Source organism: Peromyscus maniculatus, chromosome 22 (assembly GCF_049852395.1).
Source record: "Peromyscus maniculatus bairdii isolate BWxNUB_F1_BW_parent chromosome 22, HU_Pman_BW_mat_3.1, whole genome shotgun sequence".
NCBI lineage: Eukaryota > Metazoa > Chordata > Mammalia > Rodentia > Cricetidae > Peromyscus > Peromyscus maniculatus.
In genome coordinates this window covers 28,364,019-28,381,325 of record NC_134873.1, presented here as the reverse complement: position 1 = coordinate 28,381,325, position 17,307 = coordinate 28,364,019, and positions in this window count along the sequence as shown.

Sequence of the window (17,307 nt, the reverse complement as noted above, 5' to 3'; positions counted from 1 at the left end):
ACATGAAACAGGAACTAGCTCTCTGAAGAATTTTAGGGGTCTCTAAGCCTGCCTACCAGCTGCAAACTGGAGCAATTCAAGTGAATCCCTGCCTGACCAGCCCCTTTAACTGAGAGGTTGCAGGAGCCAAACCAGAATAGCAATTTAACTAAAAAAAAAAAAAAAAAAAAAAAAATGCTTATCATGTTCCATAAGATGCACATGAAGTTGAGATCAGAAATGCTGGCAGGCCAAAACCCACACATCTCTAGCTGAGCAAAGTACTGTTGAAGGGACAAGAAAAAGTCACAATTCCATTGGAAAAACAAGTAAGATCATGGAAATAGCAAGCCTGTGTAAGAAGCTCCCCATACATCCAGCTGCATGATTCTGAATGTACCCATCCTAATTTCATGCAATTTCAGAACTACAGGACAGTGCTTACTTCTAGCAGAGTCTAATATAGTATAGTCACACTCCATTCAAAGATTTGTGAACATATTACTAAGATAAATACGTATTAACTAAAATGCATAGATGGAAAAAGTGTTCAGTGGGCTAGAGAGGCAGTTCAGGGGCTAAAGTCTTGCTGCATGAGCTTAAAAATCTTAGTGCACATTCCCAGAACTCAGAAAAAGCGGGGTGCAATAGTGTACATGTGTAAATCCTATGCTCCAGTGGTAAAATGGGAGGCAGATAGGAGATGCTTCAGAAGTCCACCAGCCTGCTGGCCTGCATCTACAGCAGTGAACAAGAGATCCTGTCACAAACAACATGGAATGTGAGTAGTGATATTGAGAGTGCTCTCTGGCCACTATATCCTGAGTATTGGATGTACATGCCAGAACACACACACATGCAAAAGCACACACACACACACACACACACACACACATGCAAAAGCGCGCGCACACACACACACACACACACACATGCATACACAGAACACACACAGAGAGAGAGAGAGAGAGAGAGAGAGAGAGAGAGAGACAGAGACAGACAGAGACAGAGACAGAGAGAAACACTATATCTACTTATGTGTCAATTATTGCTGGTAAATTCATGAGAGTCTAAGATTCAATAATTAGGAACCATGACTATATGAAACTGAATCACCCAGAAGTGCTCTACACTGGAACTATGAAAGTGGTAAGGCACCTTAAGTCCCATTTGGAGGGAATAGCAAGACTGAAAGAAGCTAGTAGCATTAGCGTAACAAAACGCTCCTTATCTGATCTCCAAGTCAATGGTCAGTTCACTTCAGCAAGCCCAGATAATAAACATGCTTTTAATGTCTGCCATATTCATTAGGTGTGTACCCTGGATTGCAGGATGATCAGGATACAGTCTTTGTCTTCAAGGGCCTCACGGTCTAAGTAAGAATAGAAGAAAAACTAATAGAAAGGTAAAAGCTCAGTGTTCATCAAGCAACTCACAAGTCAGAGCATAAAGAAGTATGCTACAGTGTGCAGTGGTAGAGGCAAGCCCAACTCTGGGTTGGACTTAGAAGATAAGGAAGCCAGGACCAGGTAGAAACAGTTGAGAGCCATTCAGGATACAACAAGAGAGCAGGTGTCTTCAAAGATGAGGATTGGGGAAGCAGGAATGGCTGGAGAGCAGGCAAGGCTAGACCAAGATGAGCCTTAAAAAGATCTTACTGAAGAATTCAGATTGCATGGGGAGCTACTGAAGACCTTTCATCCAGGAAGTAACTTGCTATTATAGAATCATAAATGAGAGACCCAAGGAGGGACTCCAGTAGTGCCTCTCAAACTTCACAGTACACCAAAGCACCCTAAGAGGTCCATGTAGATTCTGATTCAGCAGGCTGGGCAGGACTAGAGATGCTGAATTTTAGACACTATTTCTAATGCTGCTTTCAGTAGACCCTACTTTGAGCATCAGTATTAGTGAGTTCCCTCCTTCTAATCTAGTGGATTTCTGTTCTTTCTACCTTCTAGTATCACCCAGAGACCCTTCTCCCAAAGTGCCAATGTCTGTGCCCGATACTGAGAGTCAACAAAACCCAAATCCTTGGGTTCAAGATAGGCCCTGACCATCTAAAATACACTGTAGTAGTCACAGCGTACGACTAGAGCTAGATTCTTCTTCCTGAATAGAAGATATTTATAGAATTCCAGTCCTTGGTATCTTCAATCACTTTTTAATCATTATGTACTAAGACAAATAAATTCAGTAACACTCGTATTGTTGCTGCCAAGATCACTGTGGCCTTGCCTTTGAGAATGTCCATCAAAGTAGTAGTCCAACTCTTCATCAATAATCATTAGCTCAGTAGTTCACCCAATGACAAGTTTTCTAATTTGATTCAGGAAAATTGTTTTCTCAACCAAATCATAAAATTTATGACAGCTGTATTGTTTTTGATGAGGAGACATGCTAACCATAATCTTGGCTTAAAGTTCCTCATGTAATTTGAATTTCACCTGTCGGGCAGGTCATAAAAGTTAAATATTTTATAAATGAAATAATAGGTTCCTTCACTCCATCTGTTTTCCATTCTGGCTACTGCCACTTATGCTTCATTGATTTACTAACTTATTTTTATGATTGAGAGAGACGGGGTGCTACCAGGGAGTGTACGAAGATTGGAAATACTTTGCTTTTTTATCTGCACATACCATATATCCATCCAACCAGTGCTTTCACACACAGTTCACACAGCACATACATGTGCAAGCCCACATCCACCCTGAGCTGGCTTCTCAAAGAGGCTGACAAGCATATATTCTGACACTATAGACTATGTATGAAGAACTGGCCATTCAAAAGTAACTAAAACACTGTTAATTCCTTAGTGATACATAAATCATCAATATGTATGACTTCAAATAGAATAGTGATAAATACATAACAGGTTAATCAATCACAATATCTGAATGAATGAACTGGAAACATGCTAATGCTTCGCTTCAAATCATGAACACTTTGGAAACCATGTATGACCAAAGGACAGCCAGTACATATGAAAAAAACTCTGCAAGAACACATATATGAATGATGCATGCATTGTGTGATTGGTGTGTGAAATCATCTGTGTCAAATCATAAAACCACAGTGGGCACACCAACCTGCTCTCTCCTCTGCTCAACAAAGCCAATCTTTGCGCTAAAGGAAAAGGGGAAGTGGAAGATTGGATTTAAAAGTGATTGGGAGAAAGAAGTTCAATAATAACAACCTTGACATTCATCCTATTTATACTGTACATGACAGTGAAGTTCAAAATTCATAAAAGGTATGAAAAATACAGGGCCAGTAAAATTTTCCAAATTGAAAGTGAAAGTCCCAGCGTTCAAAAACAAAATCCATTACCCTTTAAATCAGTTTCTACCCTCTACCTTCTGGCTATACCATTATGTAAATGTTAAGAGGGAAGACTGTAAGTCGTCCATCATTCTTTATGCGTCCTCTGGTACTTGCGCTAACATACGGGTCTCCTGCTTTCGGTTCTACTCCTTCATGGTGCTCAGGGATCGTTATTCTACATTTAAAGTCTAAATTCGCCACAACCTTACTCCAAAACCTCTGGCAAATTCCTCTCTGACAGAGAAAATATACTTCTTTAAGTAGCAAGCCACAATTTAAGCTAGCCTTGGGCATCTCTGAACATAACCCCTATACCACATCAGTCTTCTACCCCGACCGCCGGATGGTTGCTCTCTTTGCCTTTCTGTAACAGGGGTTCTGACCCTGAGATGGCCATCCCATCCCTGAAGTAAGCCTAGGCATTAAGGCAAACACTTCCCCAGGAGAACATCACAAAGCAGAGATTAGTCCATGTCCTCGTATTGTATGTGACCACACAATGGCTAAAACGCACGTGAATTTATTAGAATTTTAGCCTCTGAGCCTATATCTCTAGACTTCTAAGATGCTAGCCTTGCATTCTTTTAGTTTTTGTTGTTGTTTCTTTGTTTTGAAAGGTTCTCTCTACATAGCACTAACTGGCTTGGAATCCATAGTAAAGTCTAAGCTGGTGTCAGATTTCTGCTGGTGCTCTTGTCTCTGTTTCCTGAGTGATAGGATAATAGAGCTATGGGCCACCAAACCCAGTCACAGGTTGTGGTCTTTAAAATGAGGGCACTAATAATACCTGGTACACAGTTTGTTGTGACAATAAACAATTAACACCTACCACCCCCCAACACATACTAGCTAGATCCAGTCGCCTTCTCCAAAGCATCTCTCCCAGATCCCAGCCTCCTTAGCTTCTCTATTCCAATTCATTTCTAAAGAACTTTAAATGGGAAGTTATTTCTAAGAGGGCCTTAAAACCTCTCTTCTATTTTTTATATTTTTATAGATGGACCACAGCTCCAGTGTGGCCATCTTTGCTTCTGCATTTTGTTGGCTCCATCACATCAGCCAGCTAGATGCTGCCTCAGCAACTAAAGAGAAGTTTCTGCATGTTCAGGAAGACCTAGATGCAGCCATTCACAGAGCTCTGAAGTGTCTGTGAGCAACCACTGTAATAGGTTTTCAGAGTCCACATCAAAGGCAGGTGCTGTACATCCTGGATCCCAGCTGGCAGCTCCTAGGACAGTGGTTCTCAACCTTCCTGATGCTGAAACTCTTTCACACAGGTCCTCATGCTGTGGTGACCCCCCAACCATAAGATGACTTTCATTGCTACTTCATAACTGTAATATTTGCCACTGTTATGAATTGTGGTATAAATATTTGATAGGCAGGATGTCTGATACATGAACCCTGTGAAAGGGTCATTCATCCCCAAAGGTTGAGGACCACTGTCTTAGGAGAAAGGAAATGTGTTTTGAGCCTCCTGGATCTTACAATAGCATCTCCAGAACCCAGTGAGGTCCAGTATATTATGAGTTTTTCTAAAGTCTCCATTATATATCATCCTCCTTTATTTTTGGTTATTTTCTAAATCATTCTTTAGCCAGGGTTGAGCACACAATGCCCTGTAAATGCTAACCATTGGTATTATCATTGACTGTAGGTTCTTGAGCAGAAACTGCCTTGTCTGTCTTTTTTTATTTCAATACAGTATGAAAACATAAGTACCATAAAGAGGGTCTACCCGTCTTTATGAAGCCTGGCAGACATGGGCTGTGAGATAGCTCACATACTTGCTGCATTTCAGTTTCAGGACCTGGTTAATTTTAACTTTTAACTGCTTGAGCTTAGTTCCATGTAGACAGACTAATGTCAGCATAATAAATAGCTGAAGGATGCCTTGTTCCTGTTTATCACAATTTCTTCTTGGCAGCTATGACCAAAAATGAAAAAAACAAGTTATCAACATCCAAGGGCATTATTTTTTATCAAGGTGACTGCAACCAACGGTCTATTATTACTCTTTTCTTTTCCCTTCATTGTAAGTCAGATCTCCTTCTAAGCATTTATTCTGAACAGCTGCAATTTGTGATTCCAAGTGGCCAGCCTCACTTTGGCTCAAATAAACTCTTTGTTCCCTCGCTTGGTGTGCCTCGACTTGCCTTTTTAGGTTGACAAGTGCTACACACAATGTGTGGTGCTTATAAAGGCTCTGATTAATATTGCATGAGTTAACAAATTATGATTATAATTAGCAATTGTATAGTGATTTATAGCTCACACAGAACTTGCTAATTCATCCCCCTAATTATTTTCAAAACGATGCTGTAACACAATTCGCCTTATTTTCTGTTGAAGACTGTGGGAATCAGGGAAGGGAATACGGCTTGCCAAGGACACAGACTGAATGACGGAGCCAAGACTCAAACCCATGTGTTGTTTTGCTTTGTTTTCTCCTTGTTGATGCTCTTGCTGTTGTTTTTTTTTTTTTTTAATCTAAATTGGATAGATAGTCTTTTGCTATGTGATGGTTTGTTTAATTAATTAGCTAATTTTGACGTGGGAATGTTACCTGGGTATGCACCGCTCAAGGGAAGACGTCTGCTTTTGTTGTGTTGCTGGCAACTGCATTGGAGCCTTCTTTAACCTCAGAAAACCCCACATAACCATGATGCGGAGGTATCCAGGAGCCAGAGGAGAAAGTAAGGGAGCGTAGAAGTCATTGCTTGCAGAAAGGGATTGTCTAAAATCAGTCCCATACAATGCAGTACCAGCAATCCTGGTGGCAGTTTCCGGGGGAACATATGTAATTGGATAGATAGCTTCCGAGAACACTCAAAAGTTATCGCATTCCAGCACTGAATATATGGGAGTGTGTTATTCTTTCTGGAAGTCCTGACTGTATTAGAGTTTCAGATGATGAATGGGTCAATGAAAACATCTCGGAAGATCCCTTGTCATTTTTACTACCTACCTACTCCAAGAAGTTCCAGCCGAGTTATTATTCTGCAGTTTAAATATCCTTAGACATGAAAGGTTCCAAAAACCCATGCCTCATGCTCAAGAACGTCCTCATAATTTAGACACAAGCTTTTTATTAAATGTGCAAAGGTGTGAAATTTATATGCCTCATAAAGCCTCCCCACTTCCTTTCCCTGGGTGTCTGGTTTGTCTCAGCCCTCTTCATACCAAGCCACCATTAATGTTGCTTTACATACTGGGTCTATGGCTACCTAGATGATTTGAATGTTTTAAACCTCCTGTTAAAGGGGGACATGAATGCTTTCATGTGTCTAACCAGTGACCTTCCAAGAATTAAAATAAGGGCAGTCAGCTCCCTCCACTCTTACATACAGCTCGGAAGAAGGGCACACCGACCACTAGACCACAGACTGCAGGAGGTCGTTCCTTCAAGTAATGACTTTTCCCTCCCTTATTAGCATCTTAACAGCGTATGGATTCAAGATAATTGAGAAGCACAGCCATAAGGTCATGTCAAAACTGCCAATAAAGGGACAGAGAACTTGAGAAATTACATGGTCATTCTCAAAAGAGGATGAGAAAGGCAGTTTTCTCTCCAATATTCCTCCTTTGGGATACCCTCTAAGAGCCTCCCCCAGGACTCCTTTGGGGTGGTGGGGAGAGTTGCAGTTGTGAGACAGAGCTCAGATAATTTGCCCAATGAGACAATGTGTACGAATTCACTGTTACTTTAAAGGGGTTTCCTTTTTTAAGGTGTGGAGATCTATAAGTGTTCTTTATAAAACTATTAACTACTACATGGTTTAAGAATAATTTTCATATAGTGGTATTGGAGTTTAAATGTGAAATGCCCCCCCCCCATAGGCACATGGATTTGAACACTTGGTCCCAGCTGGTGGCTCTGTTTGGGAAGGTTGAGGAGATTTAGGGAGGCAGAGCCTTGCTGGAGGAGGCACAGGTCATTCTGGAGGGGCCTTGTGGTTTCACCGCCCAGCTCCACTTCCTGTTTTCTGCTTCCTAACTGTGGATGCAATGTTATCAGTCTGTCTCCCCCCACGCCTGTTGCCATGTCTTTCTCTCAATGATGGGATGAACCTTTTGAACTTGAGGCCAAATGACCCCTTCTTTCCCCGCATTGGCCCCTTCATTCTCCGCATTGGCCCCTGTCAAGTATCTCGTTTAGGCAAGATGGAAAGCAGCTAATACAGACGGGAGGAGTGTTTCTCTTCCCCAGCGCCCCCTGTTGGAGGAGGAAGGTCTCTTTAAAGCTCTCCCCTCGCCCTTACAGAGTCTAATGAAGAAGGAAGGCCACAGACTGTGTTCTGGTTGAAGATTAAGCTATGAATTAAAAGCATAGCTAGTGAGGACGGTTGAGGATAAACAACTGCTTTCATGAATGGCATTAATATAAGCCCTGCTTTGTATGTTTAATGGATCTCTTGTCATGAGTCAAGGCACGGCAGGAAAAGGATTAATTAAAGAAAGGAAATCATCCCATGATGTAAACACTATACTGGCTTTGAGCTCCAGAACAATCCTTATATATTGCATATATCTTAGGAATGTATAAAACACATTCCTAAATGTATTTATTCCAGCTGTGCTGTATTCTGAGAATTACCACCTGTCTCAGGAATGGTATGACACATGGGGGCAGGGAAAGGGACTTGGCTCGAGCTTTGTCTACAAAGGATCCACCAGCAAGTGAGGATTTGGTCATCAGATGACATAGAAAGAAAGACATGGATCTCATCACCTATGGTCAGGCACCTTGCTCACCCTTGATGCAGCAAGGAGGGTCTTGGTCCTGCCTCAACTGAACATGCCAGGCTTAGCGGTCCCCCCACGGGAGAACTTACCCTTTTGGAGGAGGGGATAAGGAGTTGGGGGTGGAGGGAGGGGAAGAGAAATAAGAGGGGGATCTGCGGTTGGTATGTAAAATGAATTTTAAAAATTAAAAAAAAGAAAGACACGAAGAGCCACGTGTCTTTAGGTGCACATGTCTTCCTAGACCTTCTCTCTGAGGTAGAAAAGGGACGATGGGTCCCATGAACACAGACATTCTGACATCTACAAAATCTATGTCAAGAACCATTCAATCACAGCACCCAGAAAGCAGAGGCAGGTGGATCCCTGGAAGTTCAAGGCCAGCCTGATCTATAGTAACTTTGAGAACAGTCAGAGCTACATAGTGAGACCCTGTCTCAAAACAAACAAACAAACAAAAAACAAATCAATCAGGTTCTAAAAGAAAAAATAAATCACCCACAGCCCCCAAATGTATAGTTTAGGATTTTGTATTATATCACATTCATGACATGTATGAGCTGTGTACAGCTGCTTGGGGTCCAGGTGCCACAGGTTAGACACACTGAGAGAGGAAATCAATCCCTATAGATGGACATGGGGTTTCCTGGTGGGAACCCAAAACTCAAACTGTAAAGGATCAAGGGAATGAGCATCTCACTGAAACAGTGATCTATATGGAGACCCCTCTATTTAGTGTGGCTTATTTTACCTGCTGACTTTCTGAAAACAGTCTACTTAGCATCCACTATGAAAGGTCTATTTGCACCTTTGAAATTCTCTTTACCTACTCCCCAACCCTTAACAAAAAGTCAACGGCTGTTCAAGATGATGACGTTCACAGAGTTCTGTAGAGCGAAAGTCCAGACAGGAAGAGAAGGGTGGGCCTTACACAGAAACCACAACTATGAAAATAAGACAGTGATGCAGGGCTGTGAGTACTGAACAGGGAAAAGTGAGTGTGAACAGAAGAGAAAAGGCAAATCCGGATTGTTTCAGAGAAGCAGGCATCTTGCAGACAGTCCCCGAGCAGATACTGGGACAGGCCCTCTTCTGAGAACTGTTTTAGTGGAGGTTTACCCTTGTTTACATCATCATCCCTTACTAGGCTTGTAATTACCATTAAATTCTTCCATAAGTATTTATGGTATTGGAAAACTGGAATAATCTGTTCATTCTACATACAGCTGTTAAATGCTGACAGCATTCAGTAAAGTATATGATACTCTCCCCAAATATATAATAATCCTCACACCTGAGTGTTAATGCACACTATTCCTGTAACTCCCACACAGAATTCTGTTCGTACACACACACACACACACACACACACACACACACATGTGTCTATACAGACATCCAATGTGCACATGCATGTCTGGAAAGCAGAACAAACGCTCCATTCACCTGTGGTTCAAGACAGCAGCTGACACCATTGATGGCAGATTCTTCACTTTCTTCCCAATAAAGTCAGAATTGTGCTTCTTGGGTGGCATGATGCTACTGTGTATTCCAGCCAGGAAATGCTAGCAAAGCAGCACCTCTCATTGCTGCTCTTGCAGAGAACATTAGGCTCCAGCTACGGGGGGAGTGTAATCCAGAACTTTCGAGTCCAAATGGGCTCGGGCTTTTTAGAAATTCCAGTCTTCTACCAAAGATGACTATGCCAGGTTCAGTTCCAGTGAGCTGCATCTCACCTTCTGGCCTGAGTCACAGGCTGGCTATGAAGCATGTGCATGATATATTTCTCTGAGAGCTGTTAAAGTTAAAATCAAACTGTGAACCAATGGTGGAGGAACCCCCATGGAGCTAGACCAGGCCCTCTGGATAAGTGAGACAGTTGATTAGCTTAAACTGTTTGGGAGGTTCCCAGGCAGTGGAGTCAGGACCTGTCCTTGGTGCATGGGCTGACTTTTTGGAGCCTGGGGCCTACGCTGAGACACTTTGCTCAGCCTTGGTGTAGGGAGGAGGGGACTGGCCCTGCCTTACCTGTATCTGCCAGGATGGGCTGACTCCCCAGGGGAGACCTTGCCTTAGAGGAGGTGGGAGTGGGGCATGGGTTGCAGGGGAGGGCTGGGGGGTGGGAGGAGGGAGGACCAGGAAATCTGTGGCTGATATGTGAAATTAATTATAAAATAAAAATACTATTAAAAAAGTTAAAATCAAAGATAAAAACCCAAGGAAGAGGAAAGTTACAGGTAAAGGCAAGTGAAGACACATGTGGAAGTGATAAAAAAGGAGACAGAAATGGGTAGAGAGCAGTGACCCCAAAGCAGCATTTCTATGAATGTAATCGTTGGAGGAAGGGGACTCCAGAGAGAAGCCTGGACTCGGCCTCCTTGTTGTCTCTAACCCTTGTAGATATAACTGAAATTGAGAGGAGACACCCGGAGTCCTCATGACTGGGCAAACTGGATGAGCTAGATCACCCCCTCCCATACCTCCTCCCAGGTTCTATCACAAGTCTTTTAAGAAGCTTCAGAACAGCAGCTCAACTGTGCCCATCCCCCAGGGCCCCTCCTGCTATATGCATGAGCTATGTCCCTTCCTCTTAAGCTTCTACCTGTGAACATATAATATATTTTTTTCCTAAAACTCACACCTCTTTGATCTATATTTTTTTTCTTAGAATCTGTGAGATAAGATTGTAAAAGCCACTGGCCAGGATGGCTTTGGTGGCCACTGAGACTTTTTGAGAAGCTAGCATCCAGATTTTAGCACACCAAGAAGCAGGAAAGGCCTCACCAAGCTCCAAGGTACCTTGAAATGTTCTCACAAACAGAAGATTAATGGAAGAGAGAAGATGCAAATAGCAGAGCAATAGGATCCATTGTCAAGAGACCTTAGTGAAGGCAGACAGAGTGAGATTTTTCAGCCCTAGGTCCAGTTATTTGGGCTCACAGAGACTAAAGTTGCAAGCACAGAGCCTGTATGGATTTGTATCAGGTCCTCTGTGTGTATGTTGTGGCTGTTAGCTTAGTGGTTTTGTGGGACTCCCAACAGTGGGAGCAAGTATTTCTCTGACTCTTTTGTCTGCTCTTAGGACTCTTTTTCTCCTCTTGAGTTGTCTTATCCAGCCTCAATATGACGGTCTTTCTCTAGTCTTGCTTTGTCATATTTGGTTGTTGTCTCTTGGAGCACGGCTCTTTTCTGAAAGGAAACAGAGGGAGAGTGGATCTGGGGGAGAGGGGAAGTGGGTAGAAGCTGGGAGGAGTGGAGGGAGGGGAAACGATGGTTGGGATATAGTGTATGAGAGGAGAATCTATTTCCAATAAAAAAAATTAAATTAAAATTTTAAAAAGTTCAGAATCTGGGCTGGTAGATGCCCAGGAAGCATTGGGGCCACTGCATGCTTCTAAGCCCTGATGTGTTTTCCCAAGATTGAACAACTCATTAAAATGACAATGAATAAGCCCCCCTTAACAAAATAAACCGTGTTTTAAAATAGATATTCAAAACACAAATTCAGAAAAATAAGCCTTAAAAAGAAATTGAATGTACATTTGCAGCCAGCAGGTTTTATGCACAGATAGTAGAACAGCATTAAGACTGGATGTTTGGCTAAAAGAGTCTGTTTTTCATTGAACTTGGGGTTGACACAGGCACAACATCTGTGGGCACTTGTGCTGGAGATGGATGCTACATGGTAAACCATAGCAGTCAAAAAAATTTAGAGAGATGTGATTTCTAAGAGAAGTCTGAAAGATAAAACTGAGGGCTTTGTCTCACACACACACCACACACACAAATAAGTGTATTACATTGTCATGGCTTTTCTTTGGGGGCAAGAGAAGTATTTGTTCTATTTGAGGGAGCATGGCAATTTATCCCAGACATTTTTATAGGTGCCGGCAGCTTTCGCTTCAGCTTCCCTTTATTTGAGGAGTTTTTATAATGGAAAAAAAATCATTCTTTATCTCCCTGACTCACGCTTCTTCTATTCAATGAAAACTCTGGTGCTTCTGCTAAGGCTATAAATATAATCAATGGAGCTATTGATGTGATGTGCCTACAGATAATATGGAGCTTAGCTTAGAAACTTTTGGGTTTTTTTTTATTTATTTAACTTGTTTTAAAACCTTTTAAATTGTTTATTCATTCCCAGAAATTATTGGATCCTATCTATTTGATTAATTCAGCCTAGATATAGAATGACTATCTACTGATTTCAGAAGATGTTGAGATTAACAATTTATTTTCAACCCTTCCAAATACTTATAAAAATTAGTGTATGTGTGCCTGAGCTGTTTCAGTGGCACATGTCGCCAAGCCTGACCATCCTGAGTTTGATCCCTGAGGCTCATAAGTTAGAAGAAAGTAACCAACTCCCAGAAGTTATCCTCTGACCTCCATAGGCACACTGTAGCATACACACACACACACACACACACACACACACACACACACACACACACACACACACACACTGAATTACTGTTGGCTACGGGAAAATATCCCAAGGAAATTTTAGCTTATAAAATCAAGAAAGTTCAAGGACAATAAATTCCACATAGCCTCACAATCTTGGAAAAGGAAGGTCCTTTGTGTGCTTTCTGCAAGACTTTTCACAGGATGCAGACAGCCAATTCCAGATTACTAAATGTTAAAGTAGGGGAGATGGGAAGTAAAGAATCTGAGAGCAAGAAAGAGAAAACATTATTTTTCTGTCAGCAAGTTTGAAACCATTGGCCAAAGAGTTCGATAAATGTATGTAGGGACCCCAGCCCACTGTTTCCTACCCCAACTCTATAATCCTTTGCCCCACAGTTATTCATGGTCAGGACAAGAAAGACAGGGTCATCACCAGCAACAATAGCTGCAGCCTGGAAAAGCTACCCTGGTCCCTCCCGAGTCCAAAATACGTGCATCCTTCCCTGTGCATGCTGTTCCCACAGCGGAATAAGTAACCTGCTTAACGTCTATGCAGTATTCACTGGTGTTTCTGTCGCCAGATAAGGTGTCGTGAGGTGAAAGGTCTGTGGAGCCACGCTTACAATTCCTAGTAGAAACATCGAGGTCTGCTTCAGTCTAAAGCTGCTGGGGTTTTCCCTGCTCTTCATGTAATCCCCCGAGACGGACCACTAACGCCAAGAACTGACCATCACCTACATAAAGTAGGAACTGCCAAAAGTCATAATCAGGTTACTTTTGAAAAAGGACTAACACGCAGGACTTTTCTGATTCATCTGTGTCTCAGATATTGCATAACCAGCTGCTTGGTGCTTATAACTGGGCATGGGTGTGAACTACAATATCTAGAAGAGAAACTGAAAACTATCCTAAAAGTCCTGGGATCCAATTCACTTTGCAAAGTTTAAGACACTGTCTGGGATTGTGAGAGTCGGATGAGGTGACACGGACGTGCTCAGAAGGGCAGTCTCTTCCCTTCCAACTCTCCATCCAGCAGCTCAGGTCTATCCTGAAGACCCGATCCCGGTTCAGCGATCTTAGGTCAACGCATAGTGATCATCCAGTCCTCCGAGAAACACCTCTGAGAAGGTTCTGTTCTGGAAGCAATGACATTCTTCCCATCACAGACAACGCCCTCCTCCTAATTCCCCGCCAGCCCCACAGGCCAAAGCTGCAGTGAACAAAACCAGGAGAGGGGTAGAAGGCTGACTCAGCAAGTCTCCGACTTCCGTTCCGGGGGTGCCGATGGATGACAGACTGAAAACGTCTGTTAGAAAGCCGTTTATTTCCCCAAACCCAGAAGCCTCACCTCTGAAGCCAGATGAGAAAGCTGATGAGAGATCGATAGTATTTGATTGTAAACCTGTCAAAATGATAGTGACTGGAGTACATTAATGGCGGCTCTCGGGTATCGATTCTTCCCCCTTCCTTTTTCCATCATCGCCCATCACCTTCATACTAATAGCAGATTCTTTTTTCCAAATTAATCTCCAGACCAGGGAAATCAATAGCATTTACCATGTGTAATTTTTTTTTCCTTTTTTTTTTTTTTTCCCCTTACAGGCAGCGCTTCCCACTGCTTCGGACTCAAAGACAGCTGCCCTCTACAGAGATAGGGTGTGAGAAAGGATTTTTGATTTTCTAAATGTGGGCTAGGGCTTAAGCATGAAAGTTTCTTGGCATGCAAACTTCCAAGGGAGAAGAAGAAATTTCATGGGCCTCCTGGATGTTTAAAAGATGGAAATCTGATTTTTGACATAATTGGAGGTTTTGGAGCAATGAAGACTAGTTGAGCCAGCTCAAGTACCCTTGTGGGCTGGGGTGAGCATTTCTTTCCTTCCAAAGCCACGAATTAGGCTATAAATGAAATCTATTTATATTAGATTTTTAGGAGGAGCCTGAAGGGATATATATTTCTCTAAATTCTGTTTTGGGGTTGTAGCTTGAAAATTATCACTTCAATGATTGCCTGTTGCTTTTTAATCCAATTCTTTTTTTTTGTTTGTTTGTTTGTTTTTTTTTGTTTTTTTTTGTTTTTCGAGACAGGGTTTCTCTGTGTAGCTTTGCGCCTTTCCTGGGACTCACTTGGTAGTCCAGGCTGGCCTCGAACTCACAGAGATCCACCTGGCTCTGCCTCCCGAGTGCTGGGATTAAAGGCGTGCGCCACCACCGCCCGGCTTTAATCCAATTCTTATATGATTTAAACAAAAATTTGTGACACTGAAGGAAAAATATTAGTTTATAAATAAGTGGGAACTGGGCAGTGGTGGCACACGCCTTTAATCCCAGCACTGAGGAGGCAGAACCAGGCAGATCTCTGTGAGTTCGAGGCCAGCCTGGTCTACAGAGCGAGATCCAGGACAGGCACCAAAACTACACAGAGAAACCCTGTCTCAAAAAAAAAAAAAAAAAACAAGTGGGAATAATATTGCTTTTGTAAGTCACTTGAAAAACACCATTCTGGTTATGTTCCTCATTCTAACAATGACGTGCTGATCTCAGTATGAAGGCAGAAGCCAAAGTTCACTCCAATGGAAGGAAACAATTGTCTGATGATAATCACTAGTAATGGCTAAATCTATCTGGAATTTATTGAGCATTGACATCTACGATCATTCTGGATAGGCACTTCATGTTTCTAACTCTTGGACCAAACTCATATGGTCACTACTATTAGAATCCTTTTAAAGCTGGGAAAACAGGGCTATGAAATGTGAGGTCATTTATCCATGATCGCTCAGTGAATTATAAGATGCCACAGGCTTCACCTTCCAAATGATTCATGTACAGTCTCAGGCCTGAAGATGACCTAACGATGGATCTGTTCATTGTGAAGCAAGACGTGATCTTATAAAGAGGCAGGTGACATCATACAGCATAAATATTCAGTTGTTCTTTAAATTTGAGATTAAGAAAGGTAGGGATATTGGGGGAAGTCATTAGAAAAGATTGGAGAGGTGTTTTAAATCTAGTTTCATTTTATTCATGTGGATGTTTGTATGAATGCATGCAACATGTGTGGGTGCCCACATAAGAAAGATAAAAAGAGCATCAGATCTTGGAGCTGGAGTCACCGGAAGCTGTCAACCACCTGATGTGGCTGCTGGAAACTAAACTTTGGTTTTCTGGTAGAGCAGGGCACACTTTTAACTACTAAGCCATCTCTCTAGTCCCCATCAAAGAGTATAGGAAATAAAGAGACTATTTCAAGTAGAATTGGTTCATATGAATCAAAGAAACAGGAAGGCATGGGATAGGATGGGGACCATCAGTTGTGGAAATATGAGTTTTTATTTATTGGAACCAGAAGAAATGAAGCTAGGAAAGATGGGGAGCTTGCACAGGGAAGTGAGCTGATTCTTCTGCCGAGAACTTAAAATGTAGTGCTAGGGTAGAGAACATGAAATTAAAAAACAAAAAAAAAAAAAGTAAGTTGGGCACAAAGTCCCACCCCTTGCTGAGGAGCTGTGATAGGAGAGGGAAAGTCAAGACAGTCTCCTTTAAGGGTATAGCCTATAGTCAATAAACCACATGTCAGTGCAAAACCACACATCCGAGAATACTTTGGGCAGCATAATTGGACCTGATGGGTTTTTGGAAAAGAAGACACTGTTAGGTGGGTGAAGAAGGGAGCTGAATCTAGGAAGAGTTGGGAGGTGGGAGGTTGGATGGGATCTAAACATACTGTATGAAGTTATCAAGAAAAATATAAAAAGGAGACAAATAATACCCACATAAAGTTATTTCAGTGTCTCAATGATACAAAATCAAGACCTAGATTCCCAGGGCAGAAGACAGATTTGGGAAACACACTGTAAAAGAAGACTTGGAAGTTGGATGTGGAGACACACTCGAAATGACAACACTCTGGGGGGTTAAGAAGGAGGATTCTGGGCAACCCAGGCTACTGAAGCATCATTAGGGAACTGAGGACAATGTGATGAAGGATGTAAGAATCCCTAATTTTTTGTTTTGTTTTGTTTTTGTTTTTTGAGACAGGGTTTCTCTGTGCAGCTTTGTGCCTTTCCTGGAACTCACTTGGTAGCCCAGGCTGGCCTCGAACTCACAGAGATCCACCTGGCTCTGCCTCCCGAGTGCTGGGATTAAAGGCGTGTGCCACCACCACCCGGCAAGAATCCCTAATTTGTATCATTTGTTCTCCATTACATTTCTTTCATATCTACATCTCAGAATGTCTCTGGAAACTTAGCAAGTTACAAGCTCTAATTGTTCCACAGATGAGTGTTCAAAAGCCTGAAGCATTTCAGGGACTTGCTGGGGTTTTTTTGTTTTGTTTTTTTATTCAGAAGTCTGGAGCCCTTTATGGAGTTCAGGTCATCAGTGTAGTGTGACATGAAACAGGAGACAACAACCAAAGATCAACACAGAACATAAGACATATGGAATTTTCTAGACAAAGAACTCAAGCTCTGTGGTAGGCTTCACACTCTGGTCTTACCGGTAAGTATTCCTACCCATTGTATCATGCCTTACTCCCCTCCAGCAGCTCAGGGGCCTGCCCACAATTCCCTGCATCACCACATGCTCCCTTCTGCATTACCTCAGTGCAGCAATCACAAGAGCCTCTTAAAATATAATAGCTCACATCAGTCCTCCCCCCTCTGAGTAGACCCCAAAGCTCAAGGTCAACCCAGCAGACTGCCTTCTGATCTCTCTGACCTTAATGCAGTATCCCCTCACTGAGCTCTTTCCACTAGCTGATGTTCAAAGTCTCTAAGATGACTCCTAGCTCCAGGCGAGGCCTCTGCCTCTTCTGTCTAGGGAGTTTTCCCTGGAGGGCCAGTCTGT